Source organism: Pristiophorus japonicus, chromosome 15 (assembly GCF_044704955.1).
Source record: "Pristiophorus japonicus isolate sPriJap1 chromosome 15, sPriJap1.hap1, whole genome shotgun sequence".
Lineage (NCBI taxonomy): Eukaryota > Metazoa > Chordata > Chondrichthyes > Pristiophoridae > Pristiophorus > Pristiophorus japonicus.
In genome coordinates, this window is record NC_091991.1 from 112,874,194 (window position 1) to 112,885,010 (window position 10,817).

General features: G+C 50.6%; 1 protein-coding gene across 3 annotated transcripts in view; it reads left to right on the top strand.

The window, feature by feature from the left end:
* The window catches only part of capn15 (calpain 15), a 350,926-nt gene that overhangs the window by 23,359 nt on the left and 316,750 nt on the right, over nucleotides 1–10,817 (top strand). The gene's annotated exons all lie outside the window — the stretch shown is intronic.

A 10,817-nucleotide genomic window follows, 5' to 3' on the forward strand; every position in this document is an offset into this window, starting at 1 on the left:
AATGAGCATGTTCCCTTATTGCAGCAGCCAACTCTAACATGCCGTCCCTCATGCACCCTGACAGTGTCTCAACGACCTGCAACATTCCATCCCTTATGTTGAGCAAAACTGTCTCCACTACCTGTGACATTCCCTCCCTCATGTTCAGTGATCGTGTTTTCACCATCTCTGACATTCCCTCCCTGATGTTCACTGACATGGTTTCAGCTGACTGAGATATTCCCTCAGTCATGGTCCCGGACATCATTCCCATTTCTCTTGAGATTGCTGTTACTTCTCCCGACAGTCCCGCTACCTCATCACCCACCCCACTAATGGTGTCCAGGAGTGATCGCGTAAGGTCAGTGCTCTCCCCACACATTGCCATCATCTGAACCACATCTGTTAGATCCTGCACCTCAGGAGAAAGTGGTCGAGCTCTCCTTGCCCTCCTCCCCATGAGTGTGGCTCGCATCCCACCATTGGGACCCGCAGCCTCGGAAGGTGCGGCCCTGGGTATGCCTCGCTGCATCCCACCACTGGAACCTGCAGCCTCAGATGTTAGGAAACCATGGAGTGTCCCACCAGCACTCAAACCACTAGTCACGGAAGGGGCTCGCACCTCCATGGGCGGCACCTGCACCTCCACCAAATTCAGTAAAACAGTGGGGGCTTCATCCATCTCCATCCCCTCCGCCTCACCCTCATGCTCTTGGTCTAGAGGGTGGGATTGGAAGATGTTCTCCTCTTCAGGCTCATCCTCGTCTGAATCATCTTCTGCATCGTCAGGGTCGGCCTCAAGTTCTGAAAATTATAACAAAACACGGACAAATAGTTAGCAGAGGAGGGGCAGGGTGGGTGGCATGAGTAGGCTCTCACAGCGCAGACAGCAGGCTGATTTGAAGGACCACGATGAATGATAGCACATTACATCAACCGAAGCGTAGCTGTTGGAGACATCCCCATGAACCGAAGCATGACTAGCCCGCGCAGTACTTAACATTTAGCAAAGCCAGACTGTGGAATTTGCAGGACTTGCCCTCTAGCTCGAGTGTGGGCCCAGCTTGTGCAGTGGGGGTTGCTTTTCTCCAGGCAGGACCCATCAAAGCAGCGACCCTCTCTTCCAAGGGTGTCAGTGGCTGCAAATATACTGGGCCTCCTCCTGTTCGAGTTCAATCCCTTTTATTATGTGTCACCTTCCTCTGCAAAGATGAAAATGCAACTTTTTAGAGAGGGTGTCTTTCTCCTGGGTGGGACAAGAACAGCTGGTCACATTTACAATTGCAATTCCATTGAATAAATGAAAATATTACTTACACTAACTACTTGACCAAGGTCCTGCCACTTGTTACACTGGCCAGATCTCATGGTGGTCATCACTGCGCAGTAATCTTCTGCAACTTGGTTCCAGCGTTTCTTCATTTCTTTGGGTGGAACTTTTATGTGACCTCTGCTGGTGTCCATCTCATACCATCTGTTCTCAACCACAGTAGCTAGTGCCTCCACTTCATCCTGTAAGAAATTCTTGGTCCTTGCACCATGTTGCATGTTGTATTGCTGCAGCTCCGATTTTTTCCAATGCTCTCACACAGCAATCCCTCTCACACAACTGGCTCTTTAAAAATGGCCGATTGCCAACGTGGAGCTGTACTGTGCATGCGTGTCGATTGAAATAACGTCAAAAGTGTTATTTTTTTTTTAGTCGCGCATGCACTGAAGGTGCGGCATTGTTTTTTCGGCGCAGACAGCAGGCTCCACCCCCCGAGCCGACTGGACACGCTGCGTGGCGCCAAATTTAAATTCTACATCGGGGAAACTTTGGCAAAATATTTCTGCCGCATTCCTGGCCTAGAAAAATGAGCGTAACACTGGCAATACGCCAGAAAGCTGGCTTGGGCATAATTGAGCCCAAAGGTAGGAGGCCTGGCAAACAGTGAGGACTGTAAAAGACTTCAGAAAACACAGATTGGTTGGTGGATAGCTGAGACAAATGGAAGTTGCAATTTACATAGAAATTACAACACCGAAAGAGGCCATTTGGCCCAACCAGTCCATGTATATGAGCAGTATCCTAATCCCATATTACCTGTCCCCAGTATCCCTTTATCTCCCGTTCCTTCAAACACCTATCAAACTTAAATATTAATTCGTCTCTGCTTCAATCACTTACTCTGATGGAGCACTCCACAGCTCCCCAACCCTATCTGCTAAATCTCTTACATTTATTCTTGTATCTCTGTATCCCTTATTCTAGATCCCTCCATCATTGGAAGCAGTCTGTCCCATCCCCTCATAATTTTAAACGCCTCCTATCAAATCATCCCATTATCTTCTCCGGTCCAAATTTTCAATTCTTTCTTCAAATTTGTAGTTCCTCATACCAGGCAACGGCCTGCTAAACAACTGTGCTGTACCCTTCTTAATGTGAAGCCATAAATTGCACATACCACTTCAACTGCGGTCTTAGTAAGTTTTATAAAGATTTGCCATTACATCTATACCTATCTTCTCCATACTTTCTCCCTTAGGGACTGCATTCGCCTGGTTCCATTCTTATCTATCTAATCGTAGCCAGAAAATCACCTGCAATGGCTTCTCTTTCCGCCCCCGCATCGTTACCTCTGGTGTCCCCCAAGGATCTATCCTTGGCCCCCTCCTATTTCTCATCTACATGCTACCCCTTGGTGTCATCATCCGAAAACACAGCGTCAGTTTCCACATGTACGCTGATGACACCCAGCTCTACCTCACCACCACTTCTCTTGACCCCTCCATGGTCTCTAAATTGTCAGACGGCTTGTCCAACATCCAGTACTAGATGATAGTAGGCGCATTGGAGGCGGTGTTGGACCTCGTCGTCGACCTACTAACAGTAAGGGCAGCCTTCGGTCGCCTGAGGAAGAAAGTGTTCGAAGATCAGGCCCTCAAATCTGGCACCAAGCTTATGGTCTACAGGGCTATAGTGATACCCGCCCTCCTGTATGGCTCAGAGACGTGGACCATATACAGTAGACACCTCAAATCGCTGGAAAAATACCACCAACGATGTCTCCACAATATCCTGCAAATCCCCTGGGAGGACGGACGCATCAACGTTCATGTTCTCGATCAGGCCAGCATCGAAGAACTGACCACACTCGACTAGCTCCGTTGGGTGGGCCACATTGTCCGCATGCCCGACACAAGACTCCCAAAGCAAGCGTTCTACTCTGAACTCCTACACGGCAGGCGATCCCGAGGTGGGCAGAGGAAACGTTTCAAGGACACTCTCAAAGCCTCCCTGATAAAATGCAACATCCCCACCGGCACCTGGGAGTCACTGGCCAAAGAGCATCTGGGAGGGCGCTGAGCACCTTGAGTCTCGTCGCCGAGAGTATGCAGAAAACAAGCGCAGACAGCGGAAGGAGCGTGTGGCAAACCAGACTCCCCACCCATCCTTTCCTTCAACCACTGTCTGTCCCATCTGTGACAGAGACTGTAATTCCCGTATTGGACTGTACAGTCATCTGAGAATTCTCTTTTAGAGTGGAAGCAAGTCTTCCTCGATTTCGAGGGACTGCCTATGATGATGACTGGATGAGCAGAAATTTTCTTCAATTAAATATTGGGAAGACTGAAGCTATATTGTCTTTGGTCCTGGCCACAAACTGTGTTCCCTAGCCACCGACTCCATCCCTCTCCCTAGTATCTGTCTGAGGCTAAACCAGACTGTTCACAACCTAGGTGTCATATTTGACCCTGAAATAAGCTTCCGGCCACATACCCGTGGCATAACTAAAACCGCCTATTTTTACCTCCGTAACATCGCCTGTCTCCACCCCTGCCTCAGCTCATCTGCTGCTGAAACCCTCATCCAAGCCTTTGTTACCTCTAGACTTGACTATTCCAATACACTCCTGGCTGGCCTCCCACATTCTCCCCTACATAAACTAGAGGTGATCCAAAGGCAGCCCATGTTCTAACTCGCACCACGTCCCGATCACCCATCACCCCTCGCTGAGCTACATTGGTTCCCTGTTGAGCAACGCCTCAATTTTCAAAGTTCTCATTCATGTTTACAAATCCCTCCAGGACCTCGCCCCTCCCTATCTCTGTAATCTCCTTCAGCCTCGCAATCCCCCGAGATGTCGACGTTCCTCAAATTCTGCCCTCCTGAGCATCCCTGATTAGAATCACTCCACCATCGGTGGCCGTGCCTTCAGATGCCTCAGCCCCCTCCCTAAACCTCCCCACCTCTCCACCTCTCCTTCCTCCTTTAAGATGCTCCATAAAATCTACAGCTTTGACCAAATCTGCCGTAATTTATTCTTGTATGTCTCGGTGTCAAATTTATTTGTTTTGTCTTATAACACTCCTGTGAAGCGCCTTGGGATGTTTTACTACATTAATCATCATAGGCAGTCCCTCGGAATCGAGGAAGACTTGCTTCCACTCTAAAAATGAGTCCTTAGGTGATTGTACAGTCCAATACGAGAACCACAGTCTCTGTCACAGGGACAGATAGTCATTGAGGGAAGGGGTGGGTGGGACAGGTTTGCCGCACACTCTTTCCGCTGCCTGCGCTTGATTTCTGCATGCTCTCGGCGATGAGACTCGAGGTGCTCAGCGCCCTCCCGGATGCACTTCCTCCACTTAGAGCTGTCTTTGGCCAGGGACTCCCAGGTGTCAGTGGGGATGTTGCACTTTATCAGGGAGGTTTTGAAGGTGTCCTTGTAACGTTTCCTCTTCCCACCTTTGGCTTGTTACATTAAAGGCGCTATATAAATACAAGTTATTGTTGTTAGTGTCCTTGTACAGGAAACAGAGAGTTAGCATGCAGGTACAGCACGAATTAGGAAGGCAAATGGCACGTTGGCCTTTTTTGAAAGGGGTTTGGAGTACAAGAGTACAATTGTTACAGGGCTTTGGTAAGACCATACCTGGAATACTGTGCACAGTTTTGGTCTCCTTATTTAAGGAAGGATATACTTGCCTTAGAGGCAGTGAAATGAAGATTCACTAGATTAATTCCTGGAATGAGAGGGTTGTCCTATGAGAAGAGATTGAGTAGATTGGGTCTATACTCTCTAGAGTTTAGAAGCATGAGAGGTGATCATACAAGATTCTAAAGGGGATTGACAGGGTAGATGCTGAGAGGATGTTTCCCCTGGCTGGAGAGTCTAGAACTAGAGGGTGGAGGCACAGTCTCGGGATAAGGGGTGGGCCTTTTAAGACTGAGACGAGGAGACAGTTCTTCACTGAGGCTTGTGAATCTTTGGAATTCTCTACCCCCAAAGGGTTGTGGATGCTGAGTCATTCAGTATATTCAAGACACATTTTTGGACTATAGGTGAATTAAGGGATACAGGGATCGGGCGGGCAAGTGGAGTTGAGGTCGAAGATCAGCCATGATCTCATTGAATGGCGGAGCAGGCTCAAGGGGCCATATGGCCTATTCCTGCTCCTAATACTTCTGTTCTTATGTGGTGTATCAGTTGCAATTGAAAAAGTGGGCGGAATGAATTATTTCCACATCTCCATCAGCAAGTGGGACCATGAGAGGGAGCCAGGGTGACCCTGCCTGCTCTGAGATCCAGCCTCAGTGCCCGCCCCACCGTGGCTACTGCTCCGATTAGGACATTGGTCGCTCAGTCCCACATTCATCATTTTGTGGTTCTGTGCATTGGTGCTTCACTTAATTTGTACAACATCAATGTTTCTTTTTAATTGATATGCTTGTCATGGATCCAGCCAGTGTGAGCGCAGTGCCTCTTTCGTGTACTCTGGACGTGGGCACTTGGCTCCTCTTCAGCAGAAGACTGGGTGCTTTGTTGCAGTAACTAAACAAACACTACAATGTATTTTTTAAAATCTTTTATTAGCTGGACAGCCTGTAAACATGTTGGCTGGGAAAGAAACATGTAATGAGAAAGCTGACCCATTACTGTGCCAGATGCTGACCACGCACTCACTGGAGAGTCCGACCATTAGAAAATTGCTCAAATCTACCTGAATACTCCAAGTAATGAGTTGGCTGAGTTTTATACAAAAGCATTTGTGATTAAATATATTGAAATTATTAAGTTTTTTCAGTAGCTTTGTGCCTGAAATTCCGTAAACTTGTTTTTAAATCTGCAATGGTTTCTGCAAATAATCCTAATTGTAAATCGGCTTCTTCAGTTGTTTAGATCGAGAAGTATAAATTGTGATGTGCTTTGTCTGTTAAAGCTGGCAGTTCCCTCAAGGGTCTGAGATACAGAAATCTGCAATGATTTTACCAAGATGATGTGTGAGAGGAGAGAGTGGAGCTAATTTTCTTTTGGATACGGGAGGGGGCGAGAGGCGAGAGGGAGGGAGGGAGAAGTGAAGTGGAGGCTTAGAGAGGGAATGCCAGAGCTAGGGGCCTAGGCAGCTGAAGGCATTCTCCCTCGCCCCCCCCCTTTCCCTCCCTCTCGCGCGCCCCCCCCCCCCCCCATCCACACACACTTATTCCGCCCCCCCACCCTCTCTTTCCCTCCCCCCTCACACACCCTCTCTTTCCCCAGCCCCTAACTCTCACCCCCTCACCTACCCACGCTCTCCACCCACCCGCATCCTCTCTCTTTCCCCACCCCACCCTCTCTCTCTCTCTCTCTCTCTCTCTCGCGCTCTCTCTCTCGCGCTCTCTCTCTCTCTCTCTCTCTCTCTCTCTCTCTCTCGGTTCTCCCCCACCCCCACTCACTCTCTCTCTCTCTCTCTCTCTCTCTCTCTCTCTCTCTCTCACTCTTCTTCCCCCCCCCCACCCCATCCAATCTCTTTCATCCCAATCTCTCTTCCCTCCCCCCCCCACCCACCCAATCTCTCTTCTCCCCCCCCCCCCGCCCCCCCAATCTCTCCCCCCCCCGCCCCCCCAATCTCTCCCCCGCCCCCCCCAATCTCTCTCCCGCCCCCCCCAATATCTCTCTTTCCTCCCCCCGCCCCCCAATCTCTCTCCCCCCCCCGCCCCCCAATCTCTCTCTTCCCCCCCCCAATCTCTCTTCCCCCCCCCCCAATCTCTCTTCCCCCCCCCCCAATCTCTCTTCCCGCCCCCCTCCCCAATCTCTCTTTCCCCGCCCCCCTCCCCATCTCTCTTCCCCGCCCCCTCCCCAATCTCTCTTCCCCGCCCCCCTCCCCAATCTCTCTTCCGCGCCCCCCCCTCCCCAATCTCTCTTCCCCGCTGTTATGTAATGTAAGCACTATGCCACACCACAGAGGGTGCTGCGGTGGGAAACCCTGGTAGTACCTGCAACAGCTGCTATATAAGGCTGACCACCACACCCGAGAGGCACTCTGGAGCTGAACAATAAAGGACGAAGGTCACAGCAGTTAGATTTACACCAGAACGTGTGGAGTCAGTGATTTGTGTGCTACATACACCACACCCGCACCCCAATCTCTCTTCCCCCCCCCCCCGCGCCCCCAATCTCTCTTCCCCCGCGCCCCCAATCTCTCTTCCCTCGCGCCCCATCTCTCTTCCCCCCCGCGCCCCCAATCTCTCTTCCCCCGCGCCCCCAATCTCTCTTCCCCCCGCGCCCCCAATCTCTCTTCCCCCCCCCCCGCGCCCCAATCTCTCTTCCCCCCCCCCCCGCGCCCCCAATCTCTCTTCCCCCCCCCCCCGCCCCAATCTCTCTCCCCCCCCCCCCCCCGCGCCTCCAATCTCTTCTTCCCCCCTCCAATCTCTCTTCCCCCCCGCGCCCCCAATCTCTCCCCCCCCCCCCCCCCCCGCGCCCCAATCTCTCTTCCCCCCCCGTGCCCCCAATCTCTCTTTCCCCTCCCTCCCCCTCCCAATCTCTCTTCCCCCCCCCCCGGCCCGAATGGCAGACTAATTGAACAAGTACTTTGGTTCGGTCCTTCACAAAGGAAGACACAAATAACCTTCGCGATGTATTAGGGGTCCGAAGGTCTAGTGAGAAGGAGGAACTGAAGGATATCCTTATTAAGTGGGAAATTGTGTTGGGGAAATTGACGGGATTGAAGGCTGATAAATCCCCAGGGCCTGATAGTCTACATCCCAGAGTACTTAAGTAAGTGGCCCTAGAAATAGTGGATGCATTGGTGATAATTTTCCAACAGTCTATCGACTCTGGATCAGTTCCTATGGACTGGAGGGTTGCTAATGTAACAGCACTTTTTTAAAAAAGCAGGTAATTATAGACCAGTTAGCCTGACATCAGTAGTGGGGAAGATGTTGGAATCAATCATTAAGGATGAAATAGCACATTTGGAAAGCAGTGATAGGATTGGTCCAAGTCAGCATGGATTTATGAAGGGTAAATCATGCTTGACAAATCTTCTGGAATTTTTTGAGGATGTAACTAGTAGAGTAGACGGGAGAACCAGTGGATGTGGTGTATTTGGACTTTCAAAAGGCTTTTGACAAGGTCCCACACAAGAGATTGGTGTGCAAAATCAAAGCACATGGTATTGGGGGTAATGTAATGGGAAACAAAGAAATGGGCAGACCAATTGAACCAATACTTCGGTTCTGTCTTCACAAAAAAAAATACGAATAACCTTCCGAATGTACTAGGGGGCAGTGGGTCAAGTGAGAATGAGGAACTGAAAGATATTGTTATTAGGCGGGAAATTGTGTTGGGGAAATTGATGGGATTGGGGGCCGATAAATCCCAGGGTCCTGATATCTGCATCCCGGAATACTTGGAGGTGGCCCTCGAAATAGTGGATGCATTGGTGATCATTTTCCAACAGTCTATCGACTCTGGATCAGTTCCTATTGACTGGAGGGTAGCTAATGTAACGCCACTTTTTTAAAAAAGGAGGGAGAGAGAAAGCGGGTAATTATAGACCGATTAGCCTGACAGCAGTAGTGGGGAAGATGTTGGAATCAATCATGAAGGATGAAATAGCAGCACATTTGGAAAGCAGTGATAGGATTGGTCCAAGTCAGCATGGATTTATGAAGGGTAAATCATGCTTGACAAACCTTCTGGAATTTTTTGAGGATGTAACTAGTAGAGTGGACAAGGGAGAACCAGTGGATGTGGTGTATTTGGACTTTCAAAAGGCTTTTAACAAGGTCCCGCACAAGAGATTGGTGTACAAAATCAAAGCGCATGGTATTGGGGGTAATGTACTGATGTGGATAGAGAACTGGTTGGCAGACAGGAAGCAGAGAATTGGGATAAACGGGTACTTTTCAGAATGGCAGGTAGTTACTAGTGGGGTGCCGCAGGGCTCAGTGCTGGGACCCCAGCTCTTTACAATATACATTAACGATTTGGATGAAGGAATAGAGTGTAATATCTCCAAGTTTGCGGATAACACTAAACTGGGTGGCGGTGTGAGCGGTGAGGAGGACGCTAAGAGGCTGCAGGGTGACTTGGACAGATTAGATGAGTGGGCAAATACATGGTAAATGCAGTATAATGTGGATAAATGTGAGGTTATCTATTTTGGGGGCAAAAACACGAAGGCAGAATATTATCTGAATGGTGGCAGACTAGAAAAAGGGGAGGTGCAACGAGACCTGGTTCATCAGTTACTGAAAGTGGGCACGCAGGTACAGCAGGCGACAAAGAAGGCAAATGGTATGCTGGCCTTCATAGCTAGGGGATTTGAATATAGGAGCAGGGAGGTCTTACTGCAGTTGTACAGGGCCTTAGTGAAGCCTCACCTGGAATATTGTGTTTAGTTTGGTCTCCGAGTCTGAGGAAGGACGTTCTTGCTATTGAGGGAGTGCAGCAAAGGTTCATCAGACTGATTCCAGGGATGGCTGGGCTGTCATATGAGGAGAGACTGGATCAACTGAGCCTTTATTCACTGGCGTTTAGAAGGATGAGATTCTGACGGAACTGGACAGGTTACATGCGGAAGAATGTTCTCGATGTTGGGGAAGTCCAGAACCAGGGGACATAGTCTTAGGATAAGGGGTAGGCCATTTAGGACTGAGATGAGGAGAAACTTCTTCACTCAGAGAGTTGTTAACCTGTGGAATTCCCTGCCGCAGAGAGTTGTTGATGCCAGTTCATTGGATATATTCAAGAAGGAGTTAGATATGGCCCTTATGGTGAAGGCGATCAAGGGGTATGGAGAGAAAGCAGGAAAGGGGTACTGAAGGAATGATCAGCCATGATCTTATTGAATGGCAGTGCAGGCTCGATGGGCCGAATGGCCGACTCCTGCACCTATTTTCTATGTTTCTATGTCCCCGAATCTCTTCCCCCCCCCCGTGCCCCCCAATCTCTTCCCCCCCCCAATCTCTTCCCACCCCCCCCAATCTCTTCCCACCCCCCCAATCTCTTCCCACCCCCCCAATCTCTTCCCCCCCCCAATCTCTTCCCCCCCCCCCAATTCTCTTCCCCCCCCTCCAATCTCTTCCCCCCCTCCAATCTCTTCCCCACCCCCCCAATCTCTTCCCACCCCCCCAATCTCTTCCCACCCCCCCAATCTCTTTCCCACCCCCCCCAATCTCTTTCCCACCCCCCCAATCTCTTCCCACCCCCCAATCTCTTCCCACCCCCCCAATCTCTTCCCACCCCCCAATCTTCTTCCCACCCCCCCCAATCTCTTTCCACCCCCCAATCTCTTCCCACCCCCCCCAATCTCTTCCCCACCCCCCCAATCTCTTCCCACCCCCCCAATCTCTTCCCACCCCCCAACTCTCCCACCCCCCCAACCTCTTCCCACCCCCCCAACCTCTTCCCACCCCCCAACCTCTTCCCACCCCCCCAACCTCTTCCCACCCCCCAACCTCTTCCCACCCCCCCAACCTCTTCCCACCCCCCCAACCTCTTCCCCACCCCCCCAACCTCTTCCCACCCCCCCACCCCATACTCCTGCCCCACCACCCTACCTCCTCCCAAACGCCCTCCCCCTCTCCC